This window comes from Delphinus delphis, chromosome 18 (assembly GCF_949987515.2).
Source record: "Delphinus delphis chromosome 18, mDelDel1.2, whole genome shotgun sequence".
Classification (NCBI taxonomy): Eukaryota; Metazoa; Chordata; class Mammalia; order Artiodactyla; family Delphinidae; genus Delphinus; species Delphinus delphis.
The window spans coordinates 14,052,800-14,068,748 of NC_082700.1; the positions used below are offsets into that span (position 1 = coordinate 14,052,800).

The 15,949-nt window shown below is 40.0% G+C and overlaps 1 long non-coding RNA gene across 1 annotated transcript; it reads left to right on the forward strand.

Annotated features, from left to right (window-relative positions):
* The first annotated feature begins 1,308 nt into the window (after positions 1-1,308).
* Positions 1,309-11,595, forward strand: LOC132413663 (uncharacterized). The gene is made up of 3 exons (XR_009516783.1): positions 1,309-1,406; positions 2,261-2,365; positions 11,466-11,595. It is a non-coding gene; the product is annotated as an uncharacterized lncRNA (long non-coding RNA).
* The last annotated feature ends 4,354 nt before the right edge of the window (positions 11,596-15,949 follow it).

Genomic DNA, 15,949 nt, shown 5'->3' on the forward strand with positions numbered 1-15,949 from the left:
ACTAGAGACAAAAATCTGAGACCTTGAAGGTAATTTGTGTTAATGATATAGTTTGCAATAGATGAATTAAACATTTAATCTGTATGTTCCCATTTTGAAATGTTTCTATTGACATCACTCCCTTGGCAAACACCCATTTTCTCTCAATAGTTAGAATTTATCAACTACAGCATCAGTAAAAAGAGCCAAACACATGTGGCCATCAAAAATGCCTCCTCACGGTTATTCAACTATAAATAATAATCTATAAAATTATATGGTATCATTCAGTAATTGCTATGGGCTGAATGTTTGCGTCCCCCTGCCCAAATTCTTATGTTGAAATTCTAATGTCCAACGTGAGAGTGTTAGGGTCTTTGGAAGGTGTGTATGTCATGAGGATGGAGCCTTCATGAATGGGATTAGTGCCTTTATAAAAGAGACGCCCCAGATCTCCCTAGTCCCTTCCCCTATGTGAAGACCCAGTGAGAAGATGACCATTTATGACCTGGGGAGCAGGCCTTCACCAAACATAGACCTGACCACACAAGCACCCTCACTTCAGACTTCCAGCCTCCAGAACAGTGAGAGATAAATTTCTGTTGTTTATAAGCTACCCAGTCTACCGTGTTTTGTTATAATGGCCAGAATGGACTAAAACAGTAACAGTCATAGTCATTATTATTGTGGTTTTTAACTTGACCTCCAGCTCTACAGCTTTTATTTTCACTGTCTTGAGTTCCAAAGAAACACAGCTAGAAACACAGATTCATATAAAATTGATTTACTAAGAGAATGCAACTGAGAGGTGCTTCTTCACCGGCCTCTCATACCTCTGTATGTTTTATGAGCACAGGTACTGTCTGCCTTTGTTCTGAGCTATCTTTTCAAGGTTATTTATATAACAAAGGTTATTTATATAACAAGGTTATTTATATTGGAAGCTAGAGATAGTGTCTCCCCGACAGTAAAAGATTGGTTTGTTTATCCTGTAGCAAATTAAAGATAACATCTCCTTCCAGGACAAAGGAACTGATTCCATATACTGTTCTTAGAGCTGAACGTATACTTGGTAATGATGCTTTTCATGCTTATATTATGAATGCTCACAAGTGCCACAGCAGATTCTCCTGATAGCAGAAAACCGCACGTGGACACATTCTGGTGCACTGGGGACCTCACAACTAATGATTCCCTTGAGCTACAGATCTTTGCAGCTAGTGATTTTGATGATTTGAGTCTCTGGCCAAGGAATGTAGCCTCCACTTGGAGATGACCTTTAGTCTTCTGGACTTGTTGCCTCTCTGATAGAACAGCTAAGTCCACCCCTTTTGAACAGCTATCAGCCTGCTACTGGGATCTTGTCAAAACTGAACGCCCGAACCAATGGAGGTCTTGTGATTCTCTGCCTACTCTTCTAATTTGAGGTAAGACAACACGGAACTCAGTGACTGACAAGGTGGAAAGGGTTAAGCAAGTCTCACTTTCAAATGAAAATGCAGAATGCAGCCAGCCTGACGCCAGGCGATCCCTTCAAAGCAAGGACTAGGCTCAATTATTCCATCTGAACTAGGAACCCAAGGCCTGCCAGGAGGCCACTTCGTACTGCCAACAACAAATTAAACAACACTTTCTTTCCAGGCGTGCCATCGATGCCCTTAGGATTGTATTTACATGGAAAGTGGATATTAACATTCCTCCCTCCCAGAAAATACAGTGATTTATGTTTATTCGTAAGAGATCTCTAAGTGTTTAGAAGACATCACGAATTGATGGTATGGCCCTCAGAAAAGAAAAGAGATCTTTCTAAATTAAGACTGCCCTTTGTTATTCAGGAGAGCTTTTCAGAGGGAAAACTAAGTCATGATTTATGTGTGCCTGAAAGTGTTATTCGTTCAACAGGAGTCATCCAGCTAGAAAAGGCAGGACAAAATTTGTCCCTGACTGTAGCGAAAGGGATAGGATTGATGGCATCGCCTTGGTCCTTGGAGTACTGAGATCACTTTTTAAAAGATGCATGAAACATCATCAGTGTTTTTTGGAGAACTATGGGGAAGAGAAGAAATGCTCAAAGCACATGACCACATATGGTTTTAATTTTCCCAAAGAAGAAAGTAGATTATTTTGCTCTTAATAGCAATCTTGAGGAAAATTGTAAAATTAATGTCTTAGAAATAATGATCTGTGAGGCAATCTTCAGAAGAAGAAATGGTGATCGCCAAGCCAGCATGTGTTAATTTAAAATGTTGTATAAAATTATTACATTTTCTTTCTCTGAAAGGATTACTAGACCGGCACAACAGAAAGTGAAACATGTGATGATTCTGGAATTCAGCAAGCCATTTGACATGACATCCAGTGGACATGCTGGGGAAATTGGGGCTGGGTAAGTTTATAACTGAGTATATTCAAAACTGATTTATCAGTGGTTGCTAGGGACTTCCCTGGTGTTCCAGTGGTTAAGACTCCACGCTTCCAATGTAGGGGACGCAGGTTCGATCCCTGGTTGGGGCACTAAGATCCCACATACCCCATGGTGTGGTCAAAAACAAAACACAAGTTGTTGCTAAATGTACCGATTGATTTCCTTGGCCTCATCTGGCTCATGATTTTAAGCAATAGGATGCTTATAAAATTGGTGGTGACATGAAGCTGTGAGAGGTGAAATATGTGTTGAATGACAGAATATGGTCCAAAAAGGATCCCTTAGGCCACACTTTATATTTAGGGTGGATAAATGTAAGGTCAGGAACTTGAATCCAAATATAAAATTGATGAGACCAGGCTTAACAGGAGTATGTGTGAAAAGGGTTTTTAAAACTCTTTAGATCAAAGTTGAGAATAAGTTCAAAATGAGGCAGCAGTGCAATGGAACTTTCCGAAAGTCTACTAGGCTATTGTCATAAAAGTGTTATAGATCAAAGAGAGAATGGCATTGGTTAGATATATTCGGAATATCAAGTTTATCTCACCCCCAGTAATTTCATAACACCCACTCAAATGGGGTATCTCCTCAGAAATTTTAGAAACAAGAGTCTTCACAAATCAATGGAGAACTCCAAAGGCAAGAGAAATTCCAAAGTGAAGGAATGTATCTTGGCAATCTCCTTGATAAATGATGATGGTTTGAGGATCTGGAATGTCATCATCAAAGACCAGTTGTTGATATGCTAGGATGAGATCAAATTTCACAAAGACCTGCTCACTCCCCCGCTTCCCCGCCCCCTGCCTGTGAAATCCACAGAAAGTTGCTGACCTGACTGCAAGCAGTGCAAAGGGTAGGGGCTGTGTAAGCGCTTCACAGACAGCGCACTTGAACTCATTATGACTTCCTTTTCCATTTGGCACTATTGGCGCGTACGCAAAAGACTCGAGAACATAGTTATGTTTACTCCTCTGCAAAATTTTCCTTTTTTTTTGTTTTTTCCACCTCTCAGAGCGATTATTCTCAAAGCCAGATCCACAGACCATTTGTTCTTCAAGAACATGAAAGTGGATCTGTGGTCAAACAAGTGAGCGCACTTAGTTGGAATTTTTTATTTTTAAATTGAAGTTCCACTTGTTATCAAGTAACAAAAACACAATGTTTAAAAATCAGGTGCTTCTACAGGCTTAAACAAAAACAGGCATATCTCATCTTAGTTTTCCTCATACCCAATACCCTTTACATGAGACCCGATTTTTATTATTTTTCACATCTCTAGAAGCTTTTAGGAACTTTTTGTTCCCTGAACTTTGAAACTTCGTGTTGTTGTGCTAAACTGTGTGTGTGTTCCCAACTAATACACATTCTACTTTACAGCTTCCAGTATTTTGATGCCATCTCTTGTTTGCTCTTTACTTCTTTCCTATTTCCTGTTTTCTTTGTCCTTGTGGCTTCTTTTTTAAAAATCCCTCTAACTGACATTTTATCAGCAGTTAATGACAGAGCAGGTGTAAGTATATGTGTGTTTAATCCACTAGGTTTTCTCAATGTTTTCTTTACTGTAGGACTTCTAAGAACCTAAAATATGCTCAAATTCTTTTTGAATATCTGCGAAGGGGATATCCCGTACAGTATTTTTACATTAGTTGATGTTGCTGCGGTAACAAACAACCCTTGAATTTCAGCAGTTTGCAATACAACAAAGATCTATTTTTTATGATACATGTCACTAGTTGCAGGTCATCATGGCTCTGATCCACATGCCTACTCATTCCAGGACTCAGGCTGAAAGAACAGCCCTGACGTAGAACATGCTATTCTTGTAGGAGATATGACAGCAAGAAGGCTGGTGGAAACTTCCAAGGCATCTTAGAACTTCTGCTTGGAAGTTCATATTCCATTGGCCAAAACATGCCACACGCTGAGCCCAAAGGCTGTAGGGCAAGGGATATCTATTTCTCCGACAGAAGGCACTGTGCCTCACACCGTGATTGGCAGGGATGCAAGATTCTCTTACAAGGAAGGGGAGAGTAGACAACTGAGCACAAGAGTATCTAGCAATGATCACAAACGTGTTTGACCATGGAACCCCTTTTTTTTAAATAATGGCTGCTAACATTTCATAGCATTCATGTTTCAGGGAACATGATTTGGGAAAATGTTTTCTATGAGCACGAAGTATATTGATAACGAAGTAGAGTGATGTCATGGGAAAAATCTCAGAGTTTGAAAGCCAATCTTCATTCCAAACAATGGGTCTATCACTTGCTTAATTATGTGCCTTTGGGAAAGTTAATCTCTCGGAGGGTCTTTCCTTATTTGTAAAATGGGCATAATAACACACATTCTTCAGGATTTGATATAATGTATGTAAAGGGTCTAGCATGTCATACTCTGCCATTAATAAATATTTACTGAATGAATGAATGAACAGATGAATGAATTAATAAATCAATAAAAGATATTAAGTAAAATGGTGTAATGGCTCAGTTCAGTTGACTTTGGGCTCTTCAGTGTATCAGAAGCCTGAAATGCGAGGGCCATTATTTGGGTCACCTGTTGGTGAATCACAGTAATTAGACTGTTTCAGTGGTGTGAATGCTTTTAACACAATCTTTTCCCAAGAAAACTCTGCATTGTTCTTCTTGCCAAATTTATATCTTAAATTGATATTTTATATCTTATAAAATTTATATCTTATCTTGAATCTGCAAGCAGAATATAAGTATAGACAGTTTCCTGCATAATCAGAAGGAAGTACGTCTAAACTGATCCAAAGATAACCAGGGGGCAGGCATTTCCTGTGTTCCTGTGTCACACCATGGGCAAGTGTTCTCAGCTATATGCTGTGGACATTTAGATGGTCTTTCTTCAATTCTGAGCCAATTTGTGAAACATGTTTACTAAGTTTTGGTTCATTTTTGGGGACAGTTGTAAATAATAAATTTCCCCCATCAAGAGATAGCTTGGGTGGGCTTCCCTGGTGGCGCAGTGGTTGAGAGTCCGCCTGCCGATGCAGGGGACACAGGTTCGTGCCCCGGTCCAGGAAGATCCCACATGCCACGGAGCGGCTGGGCCCCGTGAGCCATGGCCGCTGAGCCTGCGCGTCCGGAGCCTGTGCTCCGCAACGGGAGAGGCCACAACAGTGAGAGGCCCGCGTACCGCAAAAAAAAAAAAAAAAAAGAGAGATAGCTTTGGAGAAGTTCAGCATGAAGTCCAGATACAAAGATATATCCCATAATATAACACCTAAAAAGTTCTTTTGCCTCAATAAAAATATCAAATGAGAAGGACAATCCTGTAACTAAATGAAATACAATTTAGGATGAAATAAGAACTAAAACAAAACAAAAAAACAAACAAAAAATCACTAAGTACCAGTATAGAAACAGACAGTTGGCTGCAGAATATAATTAGAATTGCCTTTCCAAACTCACTGATTCTTTTTATCAGATGTTTGACTCTGAATAATTACCAGTCACGTTGGTGAGAAACGTACCTTTAATTACTCCAGAAGTCTTTCAAATGCCCCAGTTTTTGGTTTCGTTTTGTTTTCAATTAATTAATTAATTTATTTTTTTGGCTGCGTTGGGTCTTCACTGCTGCACATGGGCTTTCTCTAGTTGCCACGAGTGGAGGCTACTCTTTGCTGCGGTGTGTGTGCTTCTCATTGCCGTGGCTTCTCTTGTGGTGGAGCACGGGCTCCAGGCACATGGGCTTCAGTAGTTGTGGCACACAGTTTGGTTGCTCCGTGGCATGTGGGATCTTCCCGGACCAGGGCTCGAACCCGTGTCCCCTGCATTGGCAGGCGGATTCTTAACCACTGCACCACCAGGTTAGTCCCAAATGCCCCAGTTTTAAATGGTGAACCAATGGTGAGAAATTGTGTTGTGGGAAAACTTTGCACTTCACAAATTGTCACCAACACAGCATCTGGTTGAGAACTTTCTATTCTGTTTTCTTCCAGACAGAACGAGAGCCTTTGCTCTGCATGGCTTGCAGAAAGATGACTAACTCCACATTCATCCAGATGCCCTGTGTGGTTACTTACAGTACAAGGTGTGCTAGGGCTCTCTGGAATAAATCACATTCATTTGCTAAGGAGTAGTTCCCCTCCCAAACTCATTCTTATTATGATTAAGATTTCCTTGCGTGGGGGGAGGGAAGGGTGGTCACAGAGACAGTAAGTGTTGGATAAAAGTATTGCTTTATTGAGGCAGAATTGTTCTGGCCTAACTTCACAAATCATGGAGGCATGCCGCCCAGAAACTCAAAAGGATTGAGAAATGATGATGTTTAATCACACGTTCCTTAGTTCATGTATATAATAGGTCCTTCCACCTTAAATGATTTGAAATAGAAAAAAACTTTGAATGGGGTTTGCACTTATGAAAGATTTTCAAAGTGCTCTGTATCACTCCATAGGGAAAAAATTGGTAGCCGTGATATGAAAATATTCCCCGAAAATCCAATTCCAAAGCGATCTTGTTCTCCCAAATTGCCTCTGAAAGCTCTTCTATAACGGATGAAAACGATGCAGAGTGATCCACTAAACTTACAGGCAGAAGAACTGGCTTTTTGAAAAAGAATAAGTGAGGGAAACTTTGCAGACTTTGAGAACACAGGAAGGTGTTTTTCAGGGCAAGCTATGTGATATTGTAAAATAGAGGTTCCACTGGTGAATCGGGCAGGGATGCGGCAGTTTTCAAAGCTCTGTGAGTACAGTCAATTGAATCTATTAGAATACTCCTTGAAGTCCATTTGGAGACTCCATCCTCCTGTCATTGCCTGACTAATCCTTCATTGCACCTTTTTGTCAAATGGAAAAAATAATCTGAGTTTACATCGAAGCAAAGGGGCTGGAAAGACTTAGGTGGGAAATAATGGTTTGTAGCTTATCCTTCATCAGAGGACCTCAAATGCTTTTCTACATGATCTTTTTTTTTTCATCTTTCCCCGAGTTCTTGCCTGGATTAAGATAATAGGTACTTAATAGTTATGGAACTAGTGGTCCAGGCTTGACCTAGTATCTGATGAGGAGGAAACAGTTAGCACACAGTGGAATGAAGATCAAATTACAATGCCTTTTGTAAGAATAGAAACAACCTTTGTTTTATGATAAACCTGTTTCCATTACTGTATTTCGTCTCCCTCTACATTCATGAAAACGATTTATAAGGGCTAAAAATTGCAAGTGTAAATGTTCAGAGGACCTCAATGCCCACTGATGTTCAGAGTCCTGAAGAGAGATTGTCTTGTGCTTCTTCAGATGCCCATCTAAATGTCTCAGAGAGAAAATTACCCAAAAATTATAAACTTTAACTCTCTCCCCTAATAAAGGAACTCTTTGGATCAGGGGTGATTATCCACCCAAATTTAGGCTTATGTACAATTTGGTTTTAATATATATCTCAAGCGTCACATCTTTTCTTAAGCCATGTGTCCAAAACTTTAACAAAGGAATATTCTTTGGAGGTAAGCTTTGGACTTACGCTTAGTGTAGAATGTAGCACCAGGACCATATTCGCAAAAGCACAGAGTTACATTTGAGAAACCGAATATGCAAATGGACTATGGCTGGGTCGTATGTAAAAAAAGAACTCTGACCCAGAACCTGCCCCAGAAACCAGCCCCCTTATCTACAATCAACAGCCCAGGAAGCCAGCCTGCTACGCGTAAGACTTACAGGAGGCCCGACTGCCATCACCAGTAACAATCCAGGAAGCTGAACAATAACTTCTGTAACATTCAACCCCAAAGGGCCAAGACCTAATTAGTAATTGAGTTTTTCTAACTTTTGTTCCCACTTCCAACTTCAGACCAACTAGAGAAAGCCAATATGCAATCACATAGAATGTCCTGCTTCTGTTAACCCGCCTACGGCTTCCCCATGACAACAGCGCCCACTCAGGACATACCTGAACCTTCCTTTCAGTCCACAGTAAAGCTTTTCCACTCCTCTGCCTGCTTTTGAGTACCTGCCAAATGCAAGTAATGACGGCTGACTCCTTTGTAGCAAGCTCTGAATAAATAAGCTTTGCTTTTCTCATTTGGTTGGTCTTTATTTCCACACTTCTAACTTCAAAGAGGCGTATGACAACTTGGTCAAGATGTCTGCGGCTACTGAATGTGGTAAGAATGAGAAAGTCAAAGGAAGATTGAAGTGTTTTACTGCAGAAATTATCAAATATTTAGAGCTGACAATGCAAGAACTAAAGAACTAGCACTGCTTTTCCGATGATTTGCTTTTCACTCACAAGCCTGATTGAACCAGGTCAGGATAACAGGTGATTGTCTAGAAGAGACGAAGTTGTTAGATTTAAAACAGCAACACGTGTACGCCATGCGAGACAGGCAACTGTAGCTGACAGTTTCCTCCAGGAATGTACAATTAAAAAGAAATCTGTTGCCAGAACAGAACAGCTGGAATATGAACATAAGAGTTTTAAATTTCATCCTTAGGCCTGTGATATTAGTAAACCGGGAAAGTGACAGGCTTCTCTGTCTATTTTATATTGAACTTCCCAAACAGGATTAAAGAACTGAGGTTATAATAATAAAAAGATAAGAGAAATGAAAATCAAAGGATGTTCAAAACAATGATTATATGAGTCTAATAATCTGAATGTATTTCTTTCACCAAGAAGCCTGTGATTAGCTGTTGTATTCTAGGATGAGAGGTCACAGTGAAAAGTCTATCACTGTACAATACTTCAGGGAGGAAAGACATGAGATTATTTTACTTTGGATCGAAATAATTACATTCACTTCCAGTTATTAAGTAGGATGAATTAATTATTGAAATCCGTTTGTCTATTGTCAGTTATAAAGGCCCACTCTGTGCCAGCAATGTGCTGCGAGCTGGAGCTGGAAATGGGCGTGAAAATAAATACTTATAGATACAACACGATATGTACAAGTGTCCATGTGACAACGCTTGGCAGCTCTCAATATGTGGTTTGGTTGCTCAATGACTGAATGGCTGCAGAACAGAGCGTAAAAGGATGAGAGAGACCTCCCAACTGCACCGGGTCAAGGAGTCTTTGTTAGTGAAGTACCGTAAGGCTGCATTTGTACTGCTGCCTTTTCATCGAAGTGGCCCCAACCCACCCTTTTTTTGGGTGTTCGGGCATATGCTGCTTTGATTTCTGATCCCTACCTTGCAGTTGAAACAAACCCTGATAGCCCATCAACAGCTAATTGTACCAGGTGCCTGTGCCGCGAGCTGAAGCATCCGTATGCCAGTCGGGCACCAGGTGAACCACCTCTGAGCCCCTGTACTCTGTACTCATCTTCTCTTGCTGCCATAATAACTTACCACAGCTTAAGACAACAGCCATTTATTATCTCACAGTTCGGTAGGCAGAAGTCCCAGAGCAGTGGGACTCAGGGCTTCCTGCATGGATCTCACTGCACTGAAATTAAGATGTCAGCAGGGCCACATGCCAGGTCCCTGTTTCTTAACTGGTTGTGGGCTGGAGCAACCCCGGCAAGTAGGGCCGCCTAATTTCCCAACTTCATGGTCCCTTTGCTCCATGGTCAAAGCCGCCAGCAAACACAGGTCAAGTCCTTCCCCTGCTTCCGCATCTTTTCTCCTTCCTCTTCCTCTGGTGCATCTTTGCCACTTCTGCCTCCCTCTTCCACTTTTAAAAGCCCACGTGATTACATTGGGCCCACCTGATAATCTAGGATAATATATTTTAAGATCTGTAAACTTCATCTCATTTGCAAAGTCCCTTTTGCCCTGTGGGGTAATGTATATGAAATTTCCAGGGATTAGGGCATGGACATCTTTGGGGGACCATTATTCTGCCTACCACCCTCCCCTGAAACCTCCACAATATAGTTGTCCCACACCTGTATAGAGTGGCAGCAAGCCAACGACATGAAAGCCTTTCTTTTAGATGAACCAAGATAAAGTACTTTCTTAAAGTTCTGGTTGTCATCTAAAAAAGGCAAAGCTGTTTTTCCAGTTTACTGTGAAGCTCCTATATACATTCCATTTAGGGAAGAAATGAAACCTTGGGTGATGTTGGCTTCTATTCACAGTCCTGTATATCTTTGCAAAAGTTCTCCAGTAATTCTGAGCCTATCTGTAATCTAAGCTTATATCTACTTCTAGCAGGCTCAATGGATAGACTGATACAATATAAAAGTTCACATTTGAGCTGTGTCTTAAAAAGAAAGTAGGAAGTTTGGAGGTGGAATAACATTATTGAGGCCCTTTATATGTTAAGAACTATGATATATATATCCCTTGAACAACACGGATTGAATTGCACAGGTCCACCTACATGTGAATTTGTTTCAATAGTAAATACTACAGTACTACCCCATCATTGGTTGGTTGAATCCGAGGGTACTGTGGATATGCTGGAACTCCGTATACAGAGGGCTGACTATAAGTTATATGCGAATTTTCGAATTCACACATATGATTATGGAAGCCAGCAAGTCCCAAATCTGCAGGGTGTGCCAACAGGCTTGAGACCCAGGGAAGAACCAACGTTGCAGTTCAGATCTGCAAATCAGTTAGCAAAATTCCTTTTGGCCAAGTATTTGGGGACTGTGGCCCAGCCAAGCGGACACATAACATTTTAACAAGTTATCAACTATTTGTATTTCATCTATTTTCAACTATTGTATTTCATCTATCAACTATTTGTATTATCAACTATTTGTATTTCATCGATATCAAGGGTCCCCTCATACTTGTGTTTTGTGATTGTTTTTTGATGGGTGTTCGGTGAAGAGGGGGGAGCTCACAATATCCAATTAAACTTCTTCATAGCATTCTGGAAAAAAGAAGTCCATTTTTTTACTCCAAAATTTCCAGGTGAATCTAGCATTAAAATTTTTTAAAAAAAGCAAAAGAAAAATTATAAAAGTACTATAAGAAAACATGGGTGAATTTTTATATATTATTAACAATGTTATATAATACTTCCTAAGTCCCCAAAGGTTGACAACTCTGACTATATTAAAAAAGAAAAGACAAAAGTTGAGAAAAAACTTTCAATACATATGTCTAACAAAAGTCTTATTTCCTTAATGTCCTCAGAACTATAAGCCAGGAAGAAAAAGTCAATAATTACATAGAAAATTGTGCAAAAACCTTGACCAGTCTTCAGCAAACATCTTGACCAGTCTTCAGCAAACTAAGAAAGCTTCAACTTAAATCCTTCTAAGAAGAGAACATTTTTCGCATATCAAAGTAACCAAAATCAAAGTTTGATGAGACATTGCATGTGGAGGAAATGTGAAACAGAACGAATGCATTGCTGCTCTGAGTGTATATTGTTACAGCTTTATGGAGGTCAACTTGAAAATATCCAATAAAGTGCAAAACGCATATTGCTTTGACTCAGCAGTTCTATTGCTTGGAAGTTATCCTATATATAGTGTCTCACATGTTCACAAAGACATATGCAGAAGAGTATTTATTACAGCAACTGCTTGCAAGAGCAAAATGTTTAAAAACAACATAATGTACATTAATAAATATTTGTTAAGTCAACTACAGTCCACCCACACAATAAAATACTAGCAGATGTTTTTAAAAGCCATCTCTATATGGACTAAAATGGGGTCATTTCTAAAATACAGTAACAAGTGAAAAAAGCAAGATGTAGAAAAGTACATACAGTATGCTTCTGTGTATGTAAATTAAAGGGGGGATAAAATATACGGTATAGGTCTGTAGAAGGACGCTCAAAACTCTGGATAAAGCAATGAGAAACCAAGGACTGTGGGACAAAATGGGAGGAAAACAACTTCTCACTACTGCATATTACTTCATACCTTTTAAAACTGTGCACCTTGTGTATACATCACCTCTTCTAAATGAATAAATAAATTCAAGGTGATTGGAAATTCTATGGGCAGAGAATTTACAAAATCAAATTGTTTACAAAAGAAATGTTATTAGAGCAACAGGAGCCACTGATGATAAGATTGTCTATTCTGTTCATAGCATTCTTGGATAACTAAAGACTGCATATAAGAAGTCTTCATATGCCTATATGTGTATATATATTTGATATAAAAAAACTTGAAGAAAGAGGGTCAAGCCAGACATTGCAATTTCTGGACCAAGAAGTATGGGAATGATTTATGATTCATTTTTTCAACAAGGAACTGAACACAATTATATGTCAAGCAATAGGAACGATAATATAACGAAGAAAAAAATCCTTATTTCCTGCACTCAAGCCACTTAAAACTTAATAGACTAATGGGTCCAAGATAACAAGAAAGACAAAAAAATTAATGAGAAGCACGGTTTAAAATAACTTGCGGTGGCTCAACTAACACTAAAAGGTTATTGTAGAGAAGTCTTTCAGAAATTAAAATCTTGACCCTCTCTGATTTTCAAGACCTTAGTACTCACTGGTAAAGAACCAACTCTTCCAATTTCAAGTGAAGTTCTCAGCTACGACCAATGGCTCTCGCTACCCATGATCACCCACGTAGTTTCCATTTCCCTTAGCTGGGAATATTCTGTGCTGACTTAGCACATAACATGGATGTGCAGCTGTCAAACAGCCAGCAACTCAGCCCCAGGGGCCAGGAGGTCTTGTCAGGCTGCAGGATGGGGGAATGGATTCTATAAATAGTGCGCAAAATGCTTCAGGAAATACTTTGTAATCACTATCAGGAACATCTCCGTAGCTCCAAAGGATTAAAGAAAGCAACAATTGACTAAAGATATTCTGATATGTAATGCAAATATGGAGAACATTCCACACATTCTAGTTTATCTTTATGTATAATCCACCCTTTTCCAGGATTTTTAATTTGGTAGAGAAAAAAAAAAAGCTCTAAAAACAATGCTTCCAAATGTACATTTTTGGGGGTACCTTCTACATTGACTTACACTTTCCACTGACTTACATATATTCTGTTTACAGTTGACACTGAGTAAAAACTTCAACTTTGGTTTAAAACTGGATTGTAAGAAAGTGCTGTCAACACTTCATTTAAAAGTTGAGGTTCTTTTCCAAAAACTCAAAGAAGATTCAAACACAATCATCTCAGATGTGTAGATAAGGGATCGGCAATGTGTGGCTTGGGAGCCATATCTAGCCCACAGCCTGATTTTGTAAATAAAGTTCTTCTGGAACATAGCCACTATCAGTCGCTTACATGTTGCCCGTGGTGGCTTTCACACTGTAACAGCCAAGTGGAGTAGTTGCTTTAGAGACCATATGACCAAAGCCTGAGATATTTACTGTCTGGTCCTTTTCAGAAAAAGTGTGCTGACCCCTGATTGAGACTCATGGAGTTAGAGCCTGAAATAGCCAGAAGAAATTTTGATTCTTGGCTATGGGACTGCATCGGCGATAATTAAGATTCTCACTCTGATAATAGCTAGGACTCTGAAGCTAGAGAGGCTTGGGTTTCAATCCTTGGTCTATCATGCTTTTGCATATTAATCAAGTTACTTGTTCTCTTGGTTCATATTTTCTCAACTGTAATACAAGGGTAATAACACACATCTGCAAGATTATTGTGAGAATTATAAAGAGATGCCATTTATAATAACCATGGGGCAAGGTAAAGAAGCCAATGGATAAGAATCCAACTATCTCGGACTTCCCTGGTGGCGCAGTGTTTAAGAATCCACCTGCCAATGCAGGAGACACGGGTTCGATCCTGGGTCCGGGAAGATCCCACATGCCACGGAGCAACTAAGCCCATACACCACAACTACTGAGCCTGCGCTCTACAGCCCAAGAGCCACAACTACTGAAGCCTGTGTGCCTAAAGCCCGTGCTCTGCAACAAGAGAAGCCACCGCAGTGAGAAGACCAATAACAGTAACGAAGAGTAGCCCCTGCTCACCACAACTAGAGAAAGCCTGTGTGCAGCAACGAAGACCCAACGCAGCCAATAAATAAATACAAAATTTTAAAAATAAATAAATTTTTAAAAAAAGAATCCAACTATCTCAAAGAATGCACCTTTCTGTGTGTTCAAGAATTTATTGGGGACTTCCCTGGTGGCGCAGTGGTTGAGAATCTCCTGCCAATGCAGTGGACATGTGTTCGATCCCTGATCCAGGAAGATCCCACATGCCGCGGAGCAATTAAGCCCGTGTGCCACAACTACTGAGCCCGTGTGCCACAACTACTGAAGCTGGTGCGCCTACAGCCAGTGTTCCACAAGAGAAGCCACTGCAATGAGAAGACCATGCACAGCAACGAAGAGTAGCCCCTGCTCACCGCAATTAGAGAAAGCCCGTGTGCAGCAATGAAGACCCAACGTAGCGAATAAATAAATAAATTTATTAAAAAAAATAATCTATTGGGCTTAAGACAACAAGCATTTTATTACATCACAGTTTTGTGGTTAAGAGAGTCAGGCAGAGCTTAGCTGAGTGATTCCATTGTTCCATATGGGATTGACTGGATGGGCTGGTCTGGAGGTTTCAGATAGCTTCACTCCCCCGTGACTTGGTAGGGTAGCTAAAAAGGCTGGGCTCAGGTCGGACTGCCTACTGGAAAACTTACATGTGGCCTATCTACCCTGGCAGTCCCAGTGTGGGTGGACTTCTTAGAGGGCAGCTCAGGGCTACAGAGAGTATGTTCCAGAGACAAAAGCCGAAACAGCAAGACTTCTTATGACCCAGCCTGGGGAGTCACAGAGTGTCACTCCTCTAAGGCCAGACTTTACTGGGAGGACTCATGGAGAATTTATGGCCGTCATTAATCTACCATGCCCTATTTTATATACATAAAATAATTTCACTAAAATCTACCACCAAAGCAACAAGAATCGGATTCAACCAAAGAACTGGGGGATTTAGGGTTGCATGACGCTGGTTTACATTAGTTTGCCAATTTTCTACAAATGTTTTGGCAGCATTGAAACACAACCTGTCCATTCTAACAACCAAAGAGGTTGGCATTCTCAATACCCCTATTTTTATTTTCTAGAATTTACCAGATAGCTGAGCTACCGTGTTTTCTTTACACTTATAAAATGAGCAAAAAAAAGGTGTTTTCCTCTTCCCAAGGAAATAAGTACAGTGTACCTGAAAATATGAAGGATTTTAGCCATATTTGAGAAGTATTTTGAGCAATTTGAAATGAAAAGTGGTAGCCGTCTACTATCTTTTTTCCTTCCTTGAATGTGGAAATGTAATTTGTACTTAATTTTCAAATCCATTTTTATTCCAGATGTATTGGGAGAGGAAAAAACCCGTGATGGTGAGGAATTCAGTAATATATCATTGAGCAGATCCAAGTGGGTGGTTCTTCCAAGAAATGCAGTGAAACTAAATCAGAAAAGTGAAGATCAGTCCATGGGCTGAACAGATGTTAGACCCACAGTAGACACACATGCCCCAGAGCTTAGCTGAGGCAGAAACTCTGTGGAACCAGGTAACAGTTTTACTTTTGGTGTTTTCTCACAAACTGTGAAAACTTTAAGAAGAGTGATGGGAGGGACGATCTGAAGTTTTATGTGTGAAAAAGAGTATCATTCTCCAAATGAGAAAAATAACTGAAACCTATTCTGGAAATTCTCCTTTTGCGCAAATTTA